General features: G+C 39.3%; 1 pseudogene; it reads left to right on the top strand.

The window, feature by feature from the left end:
* LOC149172363 (uncharacterized) overlaps nucleotides 1-22,668 on the top strand; it is a 539,710-nt pseudogene that overhangs the window by 328,433 nt on the left and 188,609 nt on the right.

The following is a 22,668-nucleotide window of genomic DNA, read 5'->3' on the forward strand; positions in this document are numbered from 1 at the left end:
GGAATCAAAATACCTTAACTGCACAAGGCATCAACTCCTGGAGACAAATATACCCAACAGAGATAGCACAAAAATTTGGCAACTCTGCAAGAAGGCTATTACCTTTATGTCTCAGAATATCTCAAAGGTCCCAGGAGGGGGGAGCAGCATCAATTTCTCCACAGATAGAATTTTAGGGCAGCATCCCATTGGAACAAACATGGAGGCAATCCCTGCCATAAACTGGCTCAATGGAAAAGGAATAATGAATTTGGCTCAAATATCACAATGGGACAATCATTCTCAAGCTTGGACAGGTTGGAATTTTCCGGACCATCCCAGGGAGCTAGAAACTAGCCTCACTGTCCTAAAGAATCTCCTACACAGCAAAGCTCCGATCCAAGAAGGCAAGCATGATGGCTATCGTTGGGATCCAACTGGAACTCAATACACGGTTAAAGCTGGACACCAATTTCTATGTAATAGCAACTTCCATCAGGAAATATGGAACCAATGGAAACTTGTATGGAGAGCAGAAGCACCCCCCAAAGTCAAATTTTTCATTTGGTTGCTCTTGAAAGGAAAACCACTAACAGCGGAAAATTTAAAGAAAAGAGGCATAATGGGGCCATCTAGATGCCCAAACTACTGTAGATCGGAGGAAACAATCCAGCACCTGTTTATAGAATGTCCGGTGGCAGATGAATGTTGGAGAAAGATGGCCTCAATAGGGGAAGCTGCCTGGGAGCCTCAGGCAACTATTGCAGAAACGATTCACAAATGGAGGAGGAACTGTCCATGGAAAGAGAAAAGGAGTAAATTGGTGCAAAGGGTATGGAACACCATTCCTCTAACCCTTTTATGGCGCATTTGGTTGGCAAGAAATGGAAGGGTCTTCCAGGAGAAAGGTTGAAACACCAGGATAATGTGTCACAAGGCAAAAATGTTAGCGGTGGAGACAGTCACAAATCACACCAAAGGCAAGATTGAGGCAACAAATTATAGCATGGAAGAGAGAAACCTGATCAGCTATGTTTTAGAGAATATTGCTAGCGCTCAGGAAATAAATCAAGGAAGAACACAAACGAAAGATACAAACAGCGCATGGAAACTGAGGTTAAAGGATGAGGAATTTTCGAATTGGCTGAGAAATTGCAACAGGTTCTACTTATTTTTTGATGGTGCTTCTAAATCGAACCCGGGTCAAGCAGGTGCAGGGGGTCTAATCTGCAACGCAAATGGAGAGAGCATACTTCATTTCGAATGGGGGCTAGGAGAGATTACCAACAACAGGGCAGAAGGATTAGCATTATATCAGGGCCTCACACAGCTGCTAAAGTTAGGGATAAGAACGGCAGTGGTGTTTGGGGACTCAGCAATAATTATCAGACTAATGGCGCAGAGACAGAGCACGCCGAATATCCTCCTCCAGCAGATAAACCACCGGAATCAGATCCTCCATGCTTCAATGGAAAATGTCGAATATTATCACATCCTACGTGGCTTGAACAAGGAGGCTGACAAGTATGCCAACAGGGCATGCGAGCGCTCCAAGGGCAGCCTGAGTTGTAATAACACTGTCTCTCTTCAACCTTTACCATGAACCCACAACATTTAGTCAACAGCAGGAGTACCCAAACTGACAGAATCAATGACACCAGACAAGTAATCAGTGCCGATGACGGAGCAGGTAAGGTAGGCAGGATTTGGATCAGAAATGAGGTCAGAATATCGATTCAGCGCATGGGAATCAAGAGTAATCCAGGAGAAAATCGTCCTTGCAGAAGGATCCCATCTGCGGTTCAAGATATGCATTTGACCATTCCGTGGAATACTGTGAGACGTAGACGGGCATCTTCCCGCCCTCACAACAGGCAAATGGATTCTATTTATACCCCAGATGGCAGAACTCTTCAATACATTAAGAAATCCAGTTTCTACAGGCAACAGAATATTATAGTTCTCGTTCATCTCCAGTCAGCCCGAGGTAGTTGCTATAGCGCCCAGCAGAAGCATAACAATCCTGTGAAAGTTGTGGTTGCAGTCAGCTGGAAGCGAAGAACTCAGAGGTCCAGCGCTAAAGAAGCCGACAACGCAGACAGGGAATTTTCAGTGATAATGGCCCGCTCAGAAGATTGCTTCCACTGCAGAGACCTTCAGGCTGAGTTCGAGGAGTTGAGAGCGCAACAACGTGCACTGGAGGACCAAGTCCGAGGTTTGGAAACGCGAATGGAAGATCAGTTCAGAGTTCTCAATGAGAAGTATCGGGCAGAGATCAATCTGTTTCTGCACAGAGTCAATTCTCTACATGAGCAGTTCAGCAACTTGGCCAACCGGTGCAGCCACGCAGAAGAATCGATAGTAGTCCTCAAGTTCATGATGGACAAAAAGCTCAAGGAAACCCCTTATTCCTCCAGTGCAAAACAGAATGAACCAGACCCATACCCAGAAGAGTCCACAGCTAGGAAGATCAGCCATATAGAGATAGATTAGATATGTTGTGTAGTTGTAAATTTTGGTGTTTGCAATATGTAAGGATTTACAGTAGTTTAAGTAGCCTTAGAGGCAGGAATATTAGAACAAGGACCAAGGAAAGGACCCTTTTTGTAATTCCTTGGATCCATGATGTCCAGGAAACATTGTATGTATGGCGAACTGCCTCTCTTTTTTTCAGATCATAATATAGCAACCCAAATTTGTCTAAAAAAAAAAAAAAATACTCAAAAATTTGTCATTTAGCATGCAAAAGTTTCTGAAGATAATTCTATTTCTGAAATGTAATGGAGTAAAAGACGCAAACTAAATTTGTTGTCAAACTTTAGCTAACTGAAACTCTATGCCAATATTAGTCTTGCTCTCAATTAGATTAATGAAATGAGGTAAGGTTTTAGAGGATGTGCACCAGATCCAGATGCCAACTCATAAATTGTTTTCAGATTTATTTTTATTTATTTTTATTTTTAAGGATTTTTTTTCAAAATTATTTGGAAATTTAGGGCAAAATTTAGTGAATTTTTTGGTGAAAGAGGGTGAAGGAAGAGAGGCTGCAAGGATTAGGGCCGATAAGGAAATCCCTTGAGGCGAGCTAAGATTGTGAAAAGGATATAGGGAAGGAGGCTGAAAGGGAGCTTAGGGCTGAGGGCTTGAGGGTGAGGGCCGAGGAGGTAGGGACCAAGAGATGAGGGAAGAAAGATGGCTAGGGCAAGGGGATAAGGGAGATGAGGGAGGAATGATGGCTAGGGCCAAGGGGATAAGGGAGATGAGGGAGGCCATAAGGGAGATGGCCAAGGGGAAGTGAGGGAGAAGAGGCAGCGAGAAGGGAGGATGCCGTGAGGGAGAGGGAGAAAGGAGGAGCAGGGGAGCCAAGGGTAGGAGCTGGAGGGATAAGGGAGGTCATGAGCTAGGCTGGGAGGATAGAGGGGAAGGAAAGGAGCTCAGAGAAATAAGGAGGTTAGGGCTGAGAGAAAAGAAGGGGGTTTGAGAGCTGGAGATGGCCAATGCAGGGCCTCTAGGCCCTAACAAAAAATTTGCCCATGATCTTTCACAAGATAAAGAGAACCCATATCGAAATATTACGAGTTTCCTTTTTGAAATTCTTCTTTGACCTGCAAATAAAATGGAGATCAGATCTTTCCCTCTAGGGCCTAGATTTGTCTCCAAAATCCACAAAAATCATCGACAATCTTCAGATTAGTTCCTATAGAAACAAAAGATAGAAAACCCTAAAATATGTAGATACAAAAATATGAAATCCCCAAAACCCCAATGAATTAAAAAAAAATTAATTTACAAATCTACAATAATATTCTAAAGGTCTAGCAGATTTGAAGAGTATAAGTCCAACTCCGCTCCCAGATCTGTAAATCAAAGCCCTCTATTAGCTAGATGTAAACAATTTTGCACGAATTTATAAGTAAACTAGAAATTTTAAAGGGGCACATGCCTAGAAAACCCTGCAACTAAAATATTTTGTAAGATGACTTCAAAAATTAAAACAATAGGCTCTTTAGATTCTGTAATATGAGAGTCAATTGGTCCAGCTGAGGATTCCCAAAATGCCCAAATCCTAAATAATAACTTCTGCACACTTAGATTTGATTGTTAGATTAATAGAGATTCAAAATAATCATAGAATCATCAAAAAATAAAGATACCTGCTAGTTCTATCAAATCAAAATGATATTTTTAGAACCTAGAAATCTGTGCAAGCTACATGTGCATAAACCAATCCTCAAATGATATTATCTAGCAAATACAAATAAAAGCAGCAAAGTATTAAGAGCAATATTACCACATAAATCTAAAAGAGGAACACCACCGTTTGAAACCCCAAAGTCTTTGTGTTTTATTAACCAGAAAAAAGTTACAAGAGCTTTTCAGAGCAAGTACACGATTCAATGATCGAATCCAAATAATGGAGAGATACCTCTAATTTATAGATAAATTCTCCAAAACTAGATGGCTTGATCTCCGTCAAAGTAATCTCAACCGTTGATGAAGATCAAATTATCTTTTAATCATCACTGTCGAAATTAAGTTACCTTTTTGAGGAAAATCAAATTTCACTTTTAATTTCTTTTTAATTAACTCAAAAATGATTATTTTGAGTTAATTACCTCAAAAAATTGACTTTGAATTAACTACTAAGGTCCAAGGGTCCAAAATATCTTGAAATTTTCAATATTCCCTTGGCCGGGGACCTCCAAAAATTAAAAACTTTAAAACCCACGAATTTTAAATGTTGGAGAATTTAATTTTTCCTAGGACCTAAATTAATTAAATTTTTGGCTTAACATTTTTAATTTATTTTAGCCAAAAAATTTAATTAATTGACTAATGAGGGGATTAATAATTTTTCCAACCCTCTAATACTTTAGCATTATAGCTAAAATATTATTTACATGAAATATTACATTCTAACCCATGAAGGGGGAACACCCGTTCGTTATAGACCCTCTATAAGTTACCCATTTCTGCGACTCAAAATATGATCTAGTAGACTAAGTGACTTGTAATAAAATAATCTAACCAAATAGCTAGAATTATTCCCAAATCACTTTTACAGAGACTCGATAAATAACACTAAGACTCATCCAAGATCCTGACAACAAAATCCACCCTAGCTTTGGGGTGAGGCTAAATGGAAAAACTTTGTCAATCATCCGTGTTTATAAACACACGTGAATCGGTGAGACGAAAAGCCTCCTAGGATAGAATCATCATCAGAAAATAAATTTACCTAGGTTTTTACATACATTTGTCTTACTAGGATCATTTGCATTACAAAATGCAAAATGGGTTTACAAAACTCCAGTGTACATATAGCTGGTAATGATGAATCCATGGATCATCTAACTGCTCAGACATGATGGAAGTCCTTGTGCGAAAAATGTACAGCTATGGGGTCATTGACATGGAGTGGTCAAGAAAGCTCATGTATTGGCTTTTTCCCACATGCTAAATGTGTTTGTCCCGACCATATTTTGCATTTTGTGGTACATTTTCTTGTTGAATGTGGCCAATTATGTTTTTATTTTTCTTTTGAGTTGCATCAACCTTCCCGGCATCGTTCTAGGCCCAACCCAAGGTGTGGGCAAGGGGAAGGGGAAGGCTAACACTATGTGGATCTAGTGGAGGAATGTGGACCCAGGTGGGAGGAATGATGAATGGGATTATAATGAGTGGAAGAGGAGTGATATATGTGGATGAGGGAGGGGGACCACGCAACCAAAATTAGGGTTTCTCGTGAAGTACCATCCCTAAAGCCCAAAGTTCAATAAAAGAGATTCCACGGGACTAGGGTCCAAGGTTAACATCCAAAAGAGGTCTAGGGGACAAGAGCACAGACCTAGCCCACTCTTTCCACTGAATTCCCCCATTAAACCATGCCCAAAAGTTTCCATGATAAGTAAACTACAATACTCAATTACCAAATGACAAGGCGTATCTTTAGGTGTGGGAGGCCCACCTTCAAACATATGACCATGACAGATGGCTGAGGGACCACATGGCTAGCTCAGGTGGTAGAGAAATGGCACAATGAGCTAGTTGGTGGCTATAAGGGGTTGCTAGCTACCAGCTGAGGACCATCTTCTAAGATTTTTTTTATTCTAGGGATATCACCCACAAAATGGTGGGTAACAGGCCTCAAAACAATTAAGAGAGAGGTTCCATTTAGATTAGGCATATAAATTTAAAAGTAACCAAGATCCTTGCATTACACCTAGATCTTAGGATTTATATAACATATAGGTTAGTCAATCATTCAAGCAGCAGTTGTCAATCCAGTTACTTGGTCTTAATTTGTGATAAGCAAGAATTGTGACTCCATAAGGCACTGCTCTCATTTCTAAATATAATTAAATACTTAATTCTTGCTAAATTTAACCAAGTAGCTAGGCTACTCAACTGTGTCTCCCAGACAGGTTGGTTCCCAACTTGTCTTTCATCATCTCATTTCCATAGGGACTACCCTCCATAGCCTGCTGTCGGGAGATACTTAGAATGGAGTGGGTAGGGATCAGAGTGACAGTCCTCACCCTGAGCCATTCTTGCGGTGCCTGTACAATCTGAGCGACAACATGGGATAGAGTAGCATATTTCTGGAGGATTTTCCAGTTCCAGAAGAGTAAGGAGAGACAAGGCCAAATATTTATGTCGAAAAAGGCCACTGCAGGAATGCATGCTTGATCACAAGAATTCACGCATAATTGCAGGAATTCACTCGTAATTGAAGGATTTCATGCGTAATTGCAAGAATCCATGTTTATAGAAATTCATGCATAATTGTAGGAATTCACAATTACAAGAATTCACAGTTACAAGAGTTTGCAGTGGATTTGCAGAAGGGAGAAAATTTCTCTAGAATATTTTTGCTAGTATTTCTCTCAGATTGGATTACCAAGTTGGCATCCATAGACTGTACTCAAAATTTCTGATGCTGCATAATAATATAAAACCCTCATTTGTTGCACCGATTTTCCCACATTGGGTTTTTCCGGGGACATCTGTCGAAAAATAATTGTGTCAATTTTTATGTGTGCTAGAATTTCTTAGTTCCTACATTTATTGTCTGCAAAATTTAATTTGGTGAAGATTTCAGTGTGATTATTTCATTGTTGTTGTAGCAATAAACTAAAAGATTGATTTATAGTTAGAAGAAATAATTCCAGTTGCTGCAATAGGATTTCAGTAGTTGAAATTTTCACATGGTATCAGAGTATTGTTGATAAGATCAGAGGCTCAGAGATGAAGCGAGAGAAAATTTCACAGTTTAGAGGGAGATCTGAGCAAATTTTTTACAGACCTACGCAAAGTGAAAATAACATAGGCAGGGGTTTAACTTTTAGTTTGCAACCATTGGAAAATTCGATCAACGTCAGTAGCGAGAGGGTTGCACTATGGGAATTCATGCATAATTGCAGGAATTCACAATTACAGGAATTCACACGTAATTGCAGGAATTCGTGCATAATTGAAGGAATTTGTAGTGTGATTGCAGGAACTCGTAGGAATTTGTAATAGATTTTCTGGATAGAGGGTTAAGGTGAGTAGATCAAAAATTTCATTGAGAAGATCTGGGCGTAGTTGATTTACAGCTATACCAACACTAGCAGATCAATGATGAGGAAGAGAAAGGCACACATAAAGAGAATTTCTCTCATATGTTTTCTAGCTTCAGAAATCCAAAATTTCTAATTGGAGAGGTAGAACCAATGGGCATGATTGCGTATTCCAGAAGGGAGTGCGAGTAGTAGAAGCACGACCGCAAAAAAGAGAGGAAATTTATGTTCGGATGTTTGAGTTTAGCAGATTTTGCAGCTTTCTAAAGATGGACGTACAAGATTTCTAGAGCGCCCTGTTTGAGTTAACCAAAATGTAGATCTGGGTAGTAGATCAACTTCCTATTGCTGGAGACAGGTGTCAGAGGAAGTATGAGTTATCCAGTGCAAGTTACAAAGTGAAGGTTCCTAACTAGGGACTAGGCTTGAAAGAAGATAGTTGGGCACCAAATCCAGGAGGAGGAGGAGTATGAAACTCCAACGTGCTGAATGGGCAGGGTCTAACCTAGTTGCAACAAGGAAATCAGTTAGATCAGTTCTAGATTGTTGCAGCAAGGCCATCACCTTTGCTACAAGAGCCCATAGTATTCAATAATAGGATGGATCAGTGTCAGTTGATGCAGTTAGATTCCTAAGTCAGTTACAGACTAGTTGTATTCAAGTGCTGAGGAGCATAGTGTCGAGTTAACAGTAGAGAAGGAGGCTTAGTGGCAGAGTCAGCAGCAACGCAGATTCCTAGTGGACAATGTAGATGCTAGTAGCAATTAGATGCTCAAGAGACAGATGTAGCACAAAGACACAATATATTCAGTATTTTAGATGCTTCTCAGTTGCAGTAGTTGTAGTAACAACAACAAAATTTGAGAGGGAGTTGTAGTGCAGATGCAGAGTGGCAACAATATAGGTTGTACAGTGTAGTGTCAACAACAACACAAATGAAGCATCAGAGTTGTGCAGTGGTTGGTGGGCAATGGCAGGAAGTCACAGTGGCCAGACATCTACAATGTACAGAGCGTGATATAGAGATAGGGTGTTGTAGCAGTAGTGCAGCACTATAACACCTTCCTCACCGAGAGGGAGTGTTAGTTTTTGTAGCATTGGATGGTGTTCTAGTCTCGACAGTTGTTAGAGAGAATAAGAAACACTAGGACTCCAAAACCTAGAAAAGGTTTCAGGAAAATCCACCTAGAAATGCCTTAATTAAATTAATTAATCAGTAATTAATTTTTTCCTAAGCCTAACTTAGGAAAAATGGTTAATTAACAAGAATTAATTGAGGAAGGTGATATTTCTCTAGAAACTCACACGGATGGACTAGGAAATAATCTCAGCCATTGATTCAAATTTAATCTTGGTCATTGGAGTGCCACAATGAGATTATAAGAAGAGGTCGATGAATAGATGGAGGAACACACTCAGTGTGTGAGTTCCTTGGCAGATCGATCTACCCAGTTTCATAGATCAAGCAAGGGAGAGAAGTTCAAGCCAAAAGGACACATGAGTGAGACACCAGTTGCAGATACTCAGTGATCAAAGAAAATCAATTTTCCAGTAGCAGGTGAGTTAGTAGTGAGATCGAGGCAGTGATTGAGTAGCAGAGTAGAAGATTTCCGGAGGACTTTCCAATTTCGGAAGAGTCAGGAGAGAGGAGGCTGAATATTTCTGCAAAAAAGGGCCACACTGTAGGAATTCACGTGCGATCACAGGAATTCACATATAATTGCAAGAATTTGCAATTAATTGTAGGACTTTGCGATTACAGGAATTTACGCGTAATTGTAGGAATTCATGATTACAGGGATTCACGTGTAATTACAGGAATTCACAGTGGGTTTGTAGAAGGGAGCAAATTTCTCTAGAATATTTTTTCCAGTGTTTCTCTAAGATTGGATTTCCAATTGGGAATCCATAGATTGTACTCATAATTTCTGTTGCTACATAATAATAATAAAAACCTCATCTGTTGCACCGTCTTTCCCGCACTGGGTCTTTCTATGGACATATGTCCAAAAATAATTGTGTAAATTTTTATGTGTGTGCTAGAATTTCTCAGTTCCTATCTTTATCATTTGGATAATTTAATTTGGTGAAGATTGCAATGTGATTATTTCATTTTTTTCATAGCAATAAACTGATAAATTAATTTACAGTTAGAAGAAAAATTTCAGTTGTTGCAATAGAATTTTAGTAGTTGAAATTTTCACAGTTGAAATATAGGAACAAGAAGCCCAACTAGACAGAATGGAGGTGTTGTAGTCTGATTCACCTATTGATATGGATATTTCTTATGATTTTAAATTTGTCTATGGATTTCAAACCAACTTCCTTCAAAGCGGCTGCTTCTCATTATGGATGGAAAGAAGAAATGCAGAAAGAGTATGATGCTCTGATAAAGAATGGAACTTGGAAGTTGGTGGACCCTCCATTGGAACCAAAACGATTGGCTGCAAGTGTGATCCAAGTTCTTTTGCTTATAGATGTATTAAATAATTACATGCATAAATTGTAGCTTCAACATAGAAATTTAATGTGCACATGAGAGAAGAGGAGAAACACATAAAGCATGAAAGAAGAAAACAAAACTTGATAACGGAGTTTGTCCAACTTGGACTATGTCTATGGGCCTTCCTCGGTCAATGGAGAGGCCTTCATTCATTAAGTGGCATGAGAAAGAAGAGTACAAGCATCCGTTACAGAAAAGGAGTTTTATACCTCCATACTGAAAAATGGCCGAAAAATGTAGAACTTTGATGGAGAAACGGGCAGCGCCATTGCATTCGTGGTGTCAAGAAATGTTGAAACCATATAAAATTTGACAAAGTGAAAATCCGGCCCTCCTGCAAAAATCTGCCTTGAACTGCATGCGCTCCCTCCTCTGCCTGGGCACACTAGTGAAATGAGTTTTTAAATAAAAATTGGATGGAGTTTACAAGGATCCTATTGGCGGAGTCGGTTTGAGATAAGATTGTTACGGAGGAGGTTGGGTAGTCAAACCCCCTGCCTCCTTTTTTACATAACGAAAATTTGTTAATGGGTAGGGAGGTCAGGCTAGGCCCACCTTGGGCAGCCCGCCCACCTCACCTGTCCCCTTATTTATGCGGGCAGTTGATTATAATGGGGTCATGCTTAGAGGTTGGGTCTCACACCCCAAGCACTGACCCACCTTCTAATGCACGTTGTTTGTTTTTTAACGAGGGTTGGGTCTGTGCCCCAAGGGTCGGCCCACCCAAACTTTGTTGTGTATGGTATGGTGGTTCCGTAGGAGGGGCCAGGGGTAGTGGCCTACCCCTCCACTAAACATTGCTTGATACAGTTTGGGGTGGCAGGGTTGGTGGCCCGCCACCCTTTTTTATAGTTTTTTTTTGTTAAATTAAACAACCCAACCCTTTTTGAAAATTCAGATTTTGACCGAAGGAGTCGTTTTAACCAGGTGACAATTTCGCCTAGAATATGGCCGGAGTTTGCTGGATTTCATCCACAGGAAAAGTCCAAATTGTGTCTTCATTAGTCCTGCCAAGTTAGCAAAATTCAACCGAAACTTGACTGCCTCTATCTCCTTCATTCAGACTCGGATTGGAGTGGTATTCACACCATTGGAATCAGGGTGACAATCATTTCAATATGATGTTAAGTTAATCGTCTTTCCGCCACTTTGAATTTTGAGCCTTCTCCATGCCACCGGTGTCTGGAGATCCACCTGGATCAAAGTGGGTCTTCAAGAACGAGTATAAAGCAGATGACTCACTTGACAAACATAAAGCTAGGCTCGTGGCAAAAGAATTTGCACAGAAGGAAGGGATCAATTATGAGGAGACTTTTGCACCCACAACAAAATGGGCTACTATCAATATTCTTTTTGACTTGGATGCTTAGAATGGTTGGACAGTCCATCAAATGGATGTAAAAACCACTTTCTTGAATGGATATTTGAAAGAGAATGTTTTTATGTCCCAACCAGAAGGATTTTTTGTGAAGGGACAGGAGCACAAAGTATGCAAGCTTGTCAAATCCTTGTATGGCCTCAAACAAGCACCATGAGCCTGGTATGAGAAATTGACTGAGCATCTTTTGAAACTAAATTTCAAACACTATGATCTTGATGATGCAACTTTGTTTGTCAAGAAAGTTGGAAAAATTGTTGTATATCTTGTGGTGTATGTAGATGATCTACTAATGACAGGGAACAATGAAAATTACATTTCATCCATAAAGAAAGAATTGAGGAAAGGTTTTGAAATGACAAATTTGGGATATGTTCACTACTATCTGGGTATTGAAGTAACCCAACATCCGAAGTTTATATTCCTCTCTCAAAAGAAGTACATTGGAGATCTGTTGAAAAAATTTGGCATGGTTGAATGCAATCCTTTGACCACTTTAATGGAACAAAATTTAAAGCTCACATCCACAAAAGGAAATGAATTTGAGGATGCAAGTACAAATAGCTCGTAGGAAGTCTTAACTACCTGATTACTACTAGACCAGACATTTCATTTATTGTTGGAATCCTCTCCAAGTTTATGCAAAAGCCTTGTGAGGGTCATTGGTCTGCTGCAAAAAGAGTTCTAAGGTACTTGAAGGGAACTCAAGACTTTGGACTCAAGTATACACAAGTGGATGATTTCAGCTTGATTGGATAATTTGATTTAGATTCTGATGGAGATAAAGAAAATGGAGTATCTATTTTCAGTTATGTTACGAGTCTTGGATTAGAACCTGTCTCCTGGAGGTCACACAAATAGTCTGTTTAGTTCCAGCAGATTCCATAAGAAAAGTAGAATATGTGGCAGCTACAGAAGCAACGAAGGAAATTGTGTGGCTCAGGAAAATTCTTGAAGATTTGTAGGAGAAACAAATGCATTCTACTCCTCTTTTGATTCACAATACTTTTGCAATAAAATTGGCCAATAATCCAAAGTTCGATGATCAAACCAAGCATAACAATACAAAGTATGATTTGATTCGACATCATGTTGAGGCCAAGACTATGCACCTACGCCATTGTTCCACAAATGAGCAGACATCAGACATCTTCACCAAAGCGTTTGGAAGAGGAAAGTTTGAAAGATTCAGAATGATGCTTGGAGTCACCAACATTCCTTCAGATTGTGTGGCGGGGGGTGGGAAATGTTGACACCTAATCTCTCGGATTGGAAAAATTGTAAATAATGTAAATAATGTAAATAAGAAAATAAATAATACAAAGGGACACTGGAATATGAATTGCAATAGTCTCCCTCTCCTTGTATATATCACCTATCCTTCTTAATGAAATGCATCATTTCGTGGAGTTACCAATGCTTGGCTTGTCACCCTAGAAGAGTCAAAGGGAGCCTCATAATAAATCTCCAGGGAGGAGGATTGGAGAAATTACAATATCCTCGTTAGTTGGTGCACGAATTCCTGTCTCACCTTCAAATTTTATAAAGAACTTCGACGAAATTCATTTCCTCGCGAATCCTCTTCCTCAGCACCCCTTGATTGCGTGGAAAAATTGGAGGATGAGATGTGGCATGATTTTATTGGCCTACAAAGGTGATGTGGAGCCATGATGGCATAATGATGTTAGTGGGACATGTAGCACCAACAGGGATGTGACACGTGGCATGAAAATTTGGTGTTTTTGGGTGGCCAAGTGGGCTAGAAATGGATGACACGTGGCACTTGTTGGCTAGTGACATGTGGCAAAGGAGAACAGGTGGCATCATTGTGGCAGATACATCATCTTGGAAGAAATGACCCTGGAAGTTTACAAGGGTGCATAAGAAGAAAAGTCCAGAGAGATAGCTCCGGGACACAGTGACATCTAGGTGGCAAAGATAGATCACCTCGACAATTTTGTGATTGGTCCATGTGTGCGGTGCAAGGTCCCATAGGGACATGTCATCTCGGGCCTCAGAGGTCTCGGCACCCTGACGATTTTCTAATGAGCTCATTATGGAAACATTGGGTTGACGAGGATTCAAGACAACTTGGTGCACAAGTAGCAAGTGTTGGAGGCTTCACGGGTTGACACATCACCCAGAATAATTGGGAAGTGGTCCCACCGAGACATGCAACCTCGGAGGATTAAACCCCGACGGTTTCAATCATAGCACATTGAGTGCTTTCTTGGGGAATAAATACGGGGTATAAAAGTCAAGCTCTAGGACTTGGTTTCATGTGCGCGAGGTGACCAAGGTCACAAAGGTTGGCACATGTTTGTTAAACCCTCGGGGCTATAGTGCAAAGGGGCCCAATCAATGGACATATGCATAGTTTTGTGTGATAGGCCTTTGGGCTTATATAATGTATGAATGGGTCAGCAGTTGTGTTTTAACAAAGGACTTAAGCCCTCGTGGCCATAATGTTTCACAACCATGATTTAAAGCACTTATTGTAATGAATGGGTTGACAACTTTGGCAGTATGGCCCAAATTTGGTGGCATATTTGGCAACCATGCCAAAAGTGACAAAGAACTAAAGTTAACTAAAAAAGTTGACAAAGTTAGAGGAAAATTTAGTAGTTTTTCCAAATCTGGTAGTTTGCCAAATTTAGAACTACAGATAAAAGGCCTACTTAAACCTGTAAAAATTTCAAAATTGAGAAAATTGGCAGTTTAACTCAGATTTTCTCACAGAGATAGGAGATTAGAGATTGAAGACTTCAAGAACACACCTAGAAGTCTTGACAAAAATGTTACATAAGCAAAATCAAGGATTTATCCATGATAAAGAGCTGAGGTTAACTAAAGTTCTAAAAACCAAAATTATCTATCCTTATTGCTTTATAAGAAACATTGAATTTGCAAGATTGTTGTTGATGCTATTGCTATTGGTGCTAGTGTTGTGTGCGTTGATTAGAGATCAAAGGATGCTGAAGGTGATTTTGTGGTGATTGGGGTATGTGATTAAGAAGATATTTATTGGTTTTATGTAAGAGAGTGGCCTTCATGATTTGAGTTTGAAAATGGAATGAAATATGAATCAAGGAAGTCAAGCAAGTGGAATGCACAAGTGGAAGCTTGCATTCCAGGGGTTGTAGCTCCTTCTAGAAGTGGGTGGTAAAAAATCAAGGCTACGAGCTTCTTTCAGTAGCAACTGATAAATCAGGGGTTGTAGGTCCTTTCAGTTGTAGCTGATAAACAAGGGTAGTTGCTCCTTTCAGGAGTAGTTGATAAATGAGAGAGTAGTAGCTTCTTTTTGGTTGCATCCAGAGAAGTTTGTTACAACAAGTTGAAGCTTGGCTTTGTGAAAGTAATTAAAGAGAAGTTTGAAGAATCTGTGTTTAATTTGTGCTTCTAGTGTTGATTCTTGTGATGCCTATATGAATGGTTGTTGAATTGTTTATTGGTGTCCTAGTATTCTTTACTTGTGAAAGAAAGTTTTAAAAATCTCACAATACTGATTCATCCCCCCTCTTAGTGTTTTCCTAGTTTTTAAGATGATTTATCCTATTGTTCAAGATGAAGATAAATCTTCAAATTACCGTGAGAGACTCACTTTCTCCCTGGTAACGATGCCAAATTGTTGCTGCAAAATCTAGTATGCCTTTGAGAGGGGTGCCCTACAAGGAAAGACACCAGACTAAGTGACAACAATGAGGTGATGACCTATTGTTTTTTTTTTTGACTTTAACGGTTAACTTTCTTTGAAAGGCGGCAAAACAGCGGCCACGTACTTGTTACACAGTATTTCACTTGTTACACATTATTTCTTGTTACACATAATTTCTTATTACATAGAGAGGGTTTCACGCTTTGATACAGCAGGAGGTTGATGCTGCATAAATGACTGGACTGCCCTTTGGTGGATTTGTGTCGTTGAATCCATGATTGGAGGTGCTTTGAAATTGCTGGAATTGTCTGGACCGCCTTTTGATGTGTGAGATACAACCAATTTGCCAGAATAGAATTTGCTCTGTTCATTGTGCTGCTCTGTACATACGTTTAGGACCATTGCCTACTCCTCGTCCTTCCACAAAATCCATGGACAAATGTAATACAAACCACCTTCTGGTTGAACCAAAGTAGGAGTAAACATAAATGATTCTGCTCCGCGGTTTGGAGGTGATGGCCTATTGTTACCACAACCAAAACCCCCTGTTATTTATGGATTTTCACCAGTGAGAGGAGCTTCAGTATATGTATAAGACACCTAATATATTTTCTCGGGTTTGAGGTATAAGGTGACACAACAAGGCCTTCTAAGAGAGACATAATTTAGGCATAAGGCTCCAAGTGGAGGCAATTGTCTTTCTCTAGAGAGACCTAGGATGAATAACACAAAACCTAGGGCTTGTTTAATAGGTTGATAGTTGGGGTTGCCAAAGGTCAAGGTGTAGAGAAAGGGTTCCCCACAATGTTTTTTAATGAGGTCAAGGCACATGAAACCCTCAAGAAGCCCCCGCGTTGAAGCTAAAGCTAAACTAGTGTTATAAGTATTTACCCTAGGGAAAACCACTGGGGAAACATAAATTATGGATGAAATTGGAGTAAATACCCACCAAAGGGAGTGATTTTGTGGAAACCACTATCCCCTTGATGTTTAGAGTCTAGACTATCCAACATCGAAAATCTCACCGTGAGATTTTTGGCTACCCAGAAGGTGTTATTAACCCGGTTAATTATTTTGGTTTCATATAGAAAACAAATTAATTTTTTAGCTGAAAGTAAAGAATAAAAACATAAATAGCACCAATCACAAAATAAATTGTAGTGGAATACATGAAAATCCATTCGCATAAATGAACACATATTTTTAAACAAACATCCATGGAAAAACCCCAATGTGGGGAGAACCAGTCTTAAGTCTGAAGGTTTATATTATTATCTTAAGAAAAACTGCTATTGATAAAAATACATCTGCTTGCCTCACATTGGCAAAGATATAACAATATTTATCTTCTCCTCTGCTGATCAATTCAGCTAGGGAAGTAAACCTTTGGCCCCTTTCCTAAAATGCGCACTGCCTCTAGCAACTCGCACTAGCACTCTAGCAATTTGCACTAGCTCTCCGACAAACTCACATTTCTCACATGTATGGCATTTTGGATGCTTGATTTGCCTTCCTGGAAACTCAATCTCTTTCAAGCAATTCACAGTACCTCCCAGAGAACTCACACCTCCTCTGCAAGCTCACACTGCTTTTTGGAAAAATAACTTGGCCCTCTCTGTAGAAAATATACTAATAGCAAAAACTCCCTCTAAAACTCAGAAGTTGTAAGTCTCTTAGGTGAAGAATAACTTTGGAAAATATTTCCTCAATTACTGTTCTTGAAATCCTCTTGGTGTCTTACTGAAAACTCACCCAATTCAAATGATCTCCAATGCTGCGCATCGACTAACTTTATAATCTCTCATTGAATGGACATAATTAACAGTTCACTTGATCCAATCGATGGCTAAGATCATCTTAGAAACTCTCAATAAGATTCTAGAGGCAAAGCAATATTATCCCAACTATTATCAATTAATTATCCACTTTCCCTAAGTTTTAACTTATGAAATATTTTAAAATTCAATAATTGACATAATTAAAATATTTTCCCTAGGTGAAATTTAGAAAAATTACATGGGCTTGGAGATAATTAATTCCTCTGTGTTTCTAGCCCCAATGGCACCTCTCAAGTCTAGAACACTTATCCGAGCTACAATTTTTAACACTCACCTCCCTTGGAATTTTGGACCAAGCCCTAGCTTGGTCGCTTGGTCTTAAAGGGGCCGAATTAAGGCAAGAGAAAGAAAGAGAAAATTTGTGGACAAAAGTTTTATTTGATCACCAACAAGGAAGATTAGTGCCTAGTCCTAGGGTTAATAAAGTCTACGGGTTCTTCAACTTGATTTGATATTGCAATGGAGTAAGGATATTTTGATGCCCTAACAACAAAACCCTAACTATCACATTTGTTAGGGATCAAAAATTTACTTGGGAGAGCTAACATGAGATCACCAAGGGGATTTCCATTCACATATCATAATATGAGTAATGCATGCAATAATATGACATAGCTTTCATTCAATTGATATTCAACAAAACTAGGGCACAACATTTATCCTAGACTTTCAATTTCATTCCATACATTAGACATGAAATCAGAAATTTGCAATAAACATGGTACTCACACGACAATATGCATGAAACAATCCAATTATTGATCCAAAGTGACTTCTCCAACGACAAGAAAAAATGCTTAAGACAAATTTCGTTCTATAGATCACATCTTTCCCATTAGAAAAAGAGGCCAAAATATCCAAAGGAAGCCAAGTTCACCAAGTGATGATGCTGAACAAAATGATCCTCTCATCTATTTATATGAGGAACAATGTCTAATTAGCCTAAAAGCCCCTAAATCTCAAGTACAATTACAATGATGAATTGGGTTACAAGCCAAAAACTAGCCAAAACATAAAACCAAGTGAAATGCCCACATGTGTGAGTCAAAACGCTGACGTCATCCATGCATTGAGCTCTATGTGGCATGCATTGAGGCTTAAGGGTGCCATGAAAGTTGTAGAAGCCTCTAAAAGTCATGATGAAAGGGTTGGCCCTCTAATCTATGTCAAAATCCCTATGTTGTCCCCAAATTTCATCTTGGGGCACAAGAGGTCATGTTCTGGGTGTCTAGTAGGTCAAAGTGCCCATATTTTCTCCAATGTTAAGGGCTTTCCAGGCACTACTAGCCCTCCCATGTCTCAGAAGGTCTAACATGAGCTCTACCTCCCTCATCTGGCTATCATCCAGTTCTTCAGCATTTGATACTCCATTACATAAAAAAGGAACCCTTGCATATCCCAAACTTCATGAGAAATAAACTGACTCATCCTAAGGGGTAATAAAATTGTTACATCATAAAGAGCAAGTTCTAACCCTTGAGCTATAAGTGGTAATACAAGAAATAATTAAGAAGTAAAAGGCACACAAGAGAGGTGGAAAAATCAGGCCAAGTCGGTGACTCATGCATCCATGAATGCTCTTTCCTTACATCCATACACTCAGGACGTGGACACCCCAATCAACTGGTCCCTTTGACTGTGGCATTTGGCCATGAAGTCTTCTATCCTCCATTACCACATTTATATACACTAACACCTATCAATTGAGGGGTGGACCATGGAAATGTCACCTCCTCTTAAGGGTCGAAAGCACCTAATAGGGTTGACCATTAGCCACCCCTACCAAGGGAGAAAACACCTTTGCAAGGACTTGGTCTTGATATTGGAAGGTGATCTTTGTTTGAAGTATTAATATGCCTTTAAGATTCAAGTTTGGTTCACTTAAATGCATTATTGGTCTTAGTCTTTGATGGATGGTTGCTTTCACTAGAATCCATGTTATTTTTGTAAGGTGGTTCACTACAACCTAGGCCTTGAGGGCACCCACTCCACAGGTACCTAGGCCTTTCAGAGAAGTACATGGCCTAAGCAGATATAATGTTGATAGCTAGTAACCTCCTAACAACATTAGCATATGACACATGTCCCAGAGTACCTCTAGGATCCAGGACATTGGTCAACTTTAACCTTGCTTTGAGGATTCTTCATGATGACACCATTGGACCTAGTATGCCCCTAGGTTGGCCTTGACACAACCTGATTTAGAGCCCAGATGCAGATGTTCATCCATTGAGAGACTAGGGAGGGCTTGTTGCACCATAGGAATCCCTAATGCTGGAGTGAAGGAGACCTTATTTGATAGTTAGAGACCCATGAATATCACTTGATGGCATCTTAGCTGCAGCTGGGACCCCAAAGGAGATATTGAGGTGGATTTGAGGACCATCCCTGAAATTTTGGATCATCTAGGCATCTTCACCCATTTTGACACCTTAACACACTTTGGCATGGCATTTTGAGCCCTAATTGGGCATGGCTTCAACATTTAGAGAGGCTAAGGCTCATATGTGTGGGCTAATTTGGTCTATTTTATCATTAGCTAATGGGTTGGCTTGTAACCCAAGGTCATTTAATGTCAAACATGTTTTTAGGGGCTTCATTAGGATAAATTAGGTGAGATAAGCCTCATATAAAGAGGTTACTGACATTTCATTTTCATCATCGCTTAGGATCAATTTCAACCCTCTTAGAGATTTCGGCCTAGCTGAAATTCACCTTGTATCTTGTGGAGATGTGATCTATTGAGGGTTTTGGCTTATGGAGATATTCTTTGGTATTGGAGATGTCATTTTGGAGCAATAAAGGATTGATTCATGCATTCTATCTTGTAAGTGTTCCTTCTATTTGATATATCTTTATATTTTGTGGCTATTGCATGGAATGGTTAATTGTCTAGGGTTTCTATGTGCTAGTTATTGTTTGAATTATTTTATGAAATATTAGCAATAGTATTGTATGCATTACCCACTATAGAATTTGTATGACAATGCCATGAGTGAATCTTTAAACTAACTCTCCTCATTGACTTTGCTCTCTCACAAAAATGATAGCTAGGGTTTGAAACCTAAGGTTTCATATTCCCTTACTCCTTGTTAGGGTTTAGTATTTTTCTCCTAAGTTAGGAATCCCATAGACTCCATCACCCAAGGTCAAGGCACTAGCCTTGGTCACATTGTTGATCACACCAAAAATTCACATTAAACTTCACATTTCATACCTAGAACCTGAATTTTGGCCTCTTATGGAAAGTGCTAGCTAGGTTTAGGGCACCAAATTCAACTTGGGTTGACCACGTTGCCTAGTGGAGAGATTCAACACTTGGTTGTGAGGTATTTGAATCAAAATCAACCTCTTCCTGTGGCCAATTTCTCCATTTGAGGGTTGATGTCCTTTGCCCTAGCTAAGCCATAGTTTTCCATAAGCTTCAACTTGAGGCTTGTTGAGGGCTTGACATGCCATTGATTGATCAAATACATATTTTTCATGCCTTTCTTGGCCTTGTGACCCTAGATAAGCTTTTTGACCTTGGTCAATCATAAACCTTAGGTCACATTGTGCCCTAACTAGGCATCTTGGAGAATGCACATTTCCTTAATTGTGCTAGTTGAGCCTTCTTCTTAAGAAGAGAATCCCTCCTTGGTGTATTTTTTCACCTTTACCTGTTGGATTATATCTATCCTTTAGAAGACCTAATATTGGGAAGCCTCCCTTGTGGTGAAAACCCAGTAAAGAGTAGGAGGTGGTGGATGTGGTGGCAGTCGGCCACACCTCAATGTGTTGTCACTTAGTCTACTTGTGTTGTGAGCTCCTCTCACAAGACCTGCTATATTTTGAGGTAATACACCCAGAAGATTCTCCTCCATCAATTATTCTTAGGAAAATTAGGGTTTCAACCCACAAAGAAATTACAAGGAAATATGCATTCACTGGAACCTGTAACTCATCCCCATTGGAAGAATGCAACCCTAGGAATTTTGGCCCATTGAAAATTAGTCCTTGAATAAATTCGACCTAGAGATTTCCATCCCAACTCTCATCGAAAATTTGACACTGTCTTCCCCTCGAATAGCTTTTGCAGCTCAGGGACTTCGGCTCTGGCAAATCATCCTCTCGAACAATTTGACCTTCTCGCTTCAGCAATTTGACCCTGCAATTTCCACTAATTTTGCCTCCCGGAAATTCTTTTGAATCCACATGCACTTTTCCTCCTCTGTGCTACAGTCTCGCTGAGCCTCTCACTCTAGAGAAAATTTTGTTTTCAACTTGTATGTCTTCACCTCTCCTGTAAGCTTATTTTATAATCTTCATCGAGCCCAAGTCCCTAACCCTAATCTCCCTTCTAGAAAATCTAGGAGATCAATGATTGAGATCATTTCTAAATCACTTAGATAATTTAATTATTTATCCTTAGAAGTTGACTTAATAGTCCACAATAATTAATTGACTTTAATATTGTACTTTTCCTAAGTTAGACTTAGGAAAGAAGACATCAATCACTTACTCCAAGCAAACACCTAAAAAGGCCATAAACCATATTCTACATGCTAAGACACCAATCCTATGCAGAAAACCCTCTGAAGCTACCAAAAGCTTCAACAAAACATTGCATTAACCTTTCAGTGGCTAACCTATCCTTAAATTATTGATGGCTAATTATACTTAGAAACCATGTTATGTACATATCATCAAACATTTCATCTTAATGGATAAAGAACAAAACTAATCTGGTACAATTAAAAAATAACCTCACACTAAATGCAACCTATTTATTCACTTTTCAATTCTCATTAATCATGAGTATATAAAACAATATCTCAGCTGTCACATATACTTTGAGGGTTAGACTTTATAGACCAGATAAATTACAAAAATACAATGGTTGGAACAAGTGACTAAAGCAAATTTAATTCCAACACTTTTCTTCTCTACTGCAATTAGTCCTCGCTGTGCTTTTATGTTCTGCAACCATTTGTTCACAATCCTTTATCTTCTGTAGCCTCAGTTGTGGTACTTTATTTGTTCGTCAAACCATCCTTGTGGCATCTTATAACTTGCCATGTTTCTGAAACAAATTTGATTCCAACACTTTTCTTCTCTACTGCAAATAGTCCTTGCAGTGCTTTTGTGTTCTGCAACCATTTTTTCACGATCTTTTATCTTCTGCAACCTAACTTTGTGGTACTTTATGTGCTCCTCAATCCATTCTTGTGGCATCTTATACTTTGCAACCTTACCTTGCTTTGCTTTCCCTAAAGCCGGAACTTATTGCAGCACTGATGTTTGTGGATCTTTTTTGGACTGCAACATAACTTCGTGGCCCTTTTCCATTCCACTATATCTTTTAGCTTGCAATTCTCTACTAAATTGGAGCTTCTAGGAATAGAAATTAAAGCAATGGAAAACATTATTGTTCTATTTTATAGAAATGGAATTATCTAACTGTTATACAGTTTGGACTCATTTTGGTCACATATTGACCTTTTTTGGTTACGATTTGATCAATTTTAAGCATATATGAGTCCAAATCGTTTAATCGTTTAATGGACTTTGCTTGAAACAATTTTTTTCTCTGATCTCTGTTCATTTTGCATCTAATTTATTGTCATCTACGAACATGTTTTGCTTGAATTTCAGTACAATGATTTCTTTCTTTTATCTGTAGGATCCATTAAGATCTTTTATTGGCCGGGAGAAGTACAAGAGACCTTCTTGGATGAAAGGGGCTTTAGATGGACCTTCTGTGGTAAGTCGTA

The sequence above is a fragment of the Pinus tabuliformis genome, chromosome 4_2, assembly GCF_031772625.1.
Source record: "Pinus tabuliformis cultivar Carrire ecotype Pingquan chromosome 4_2, CPIR1, whole genome shotgun sequence".
Taxonomy (NCBI): Eukaryota; Viridiplantae; Streptophyta; class Pinopsida; order Pinales; family Pinaceae; genus Pinus; species Pinus tabuliformis.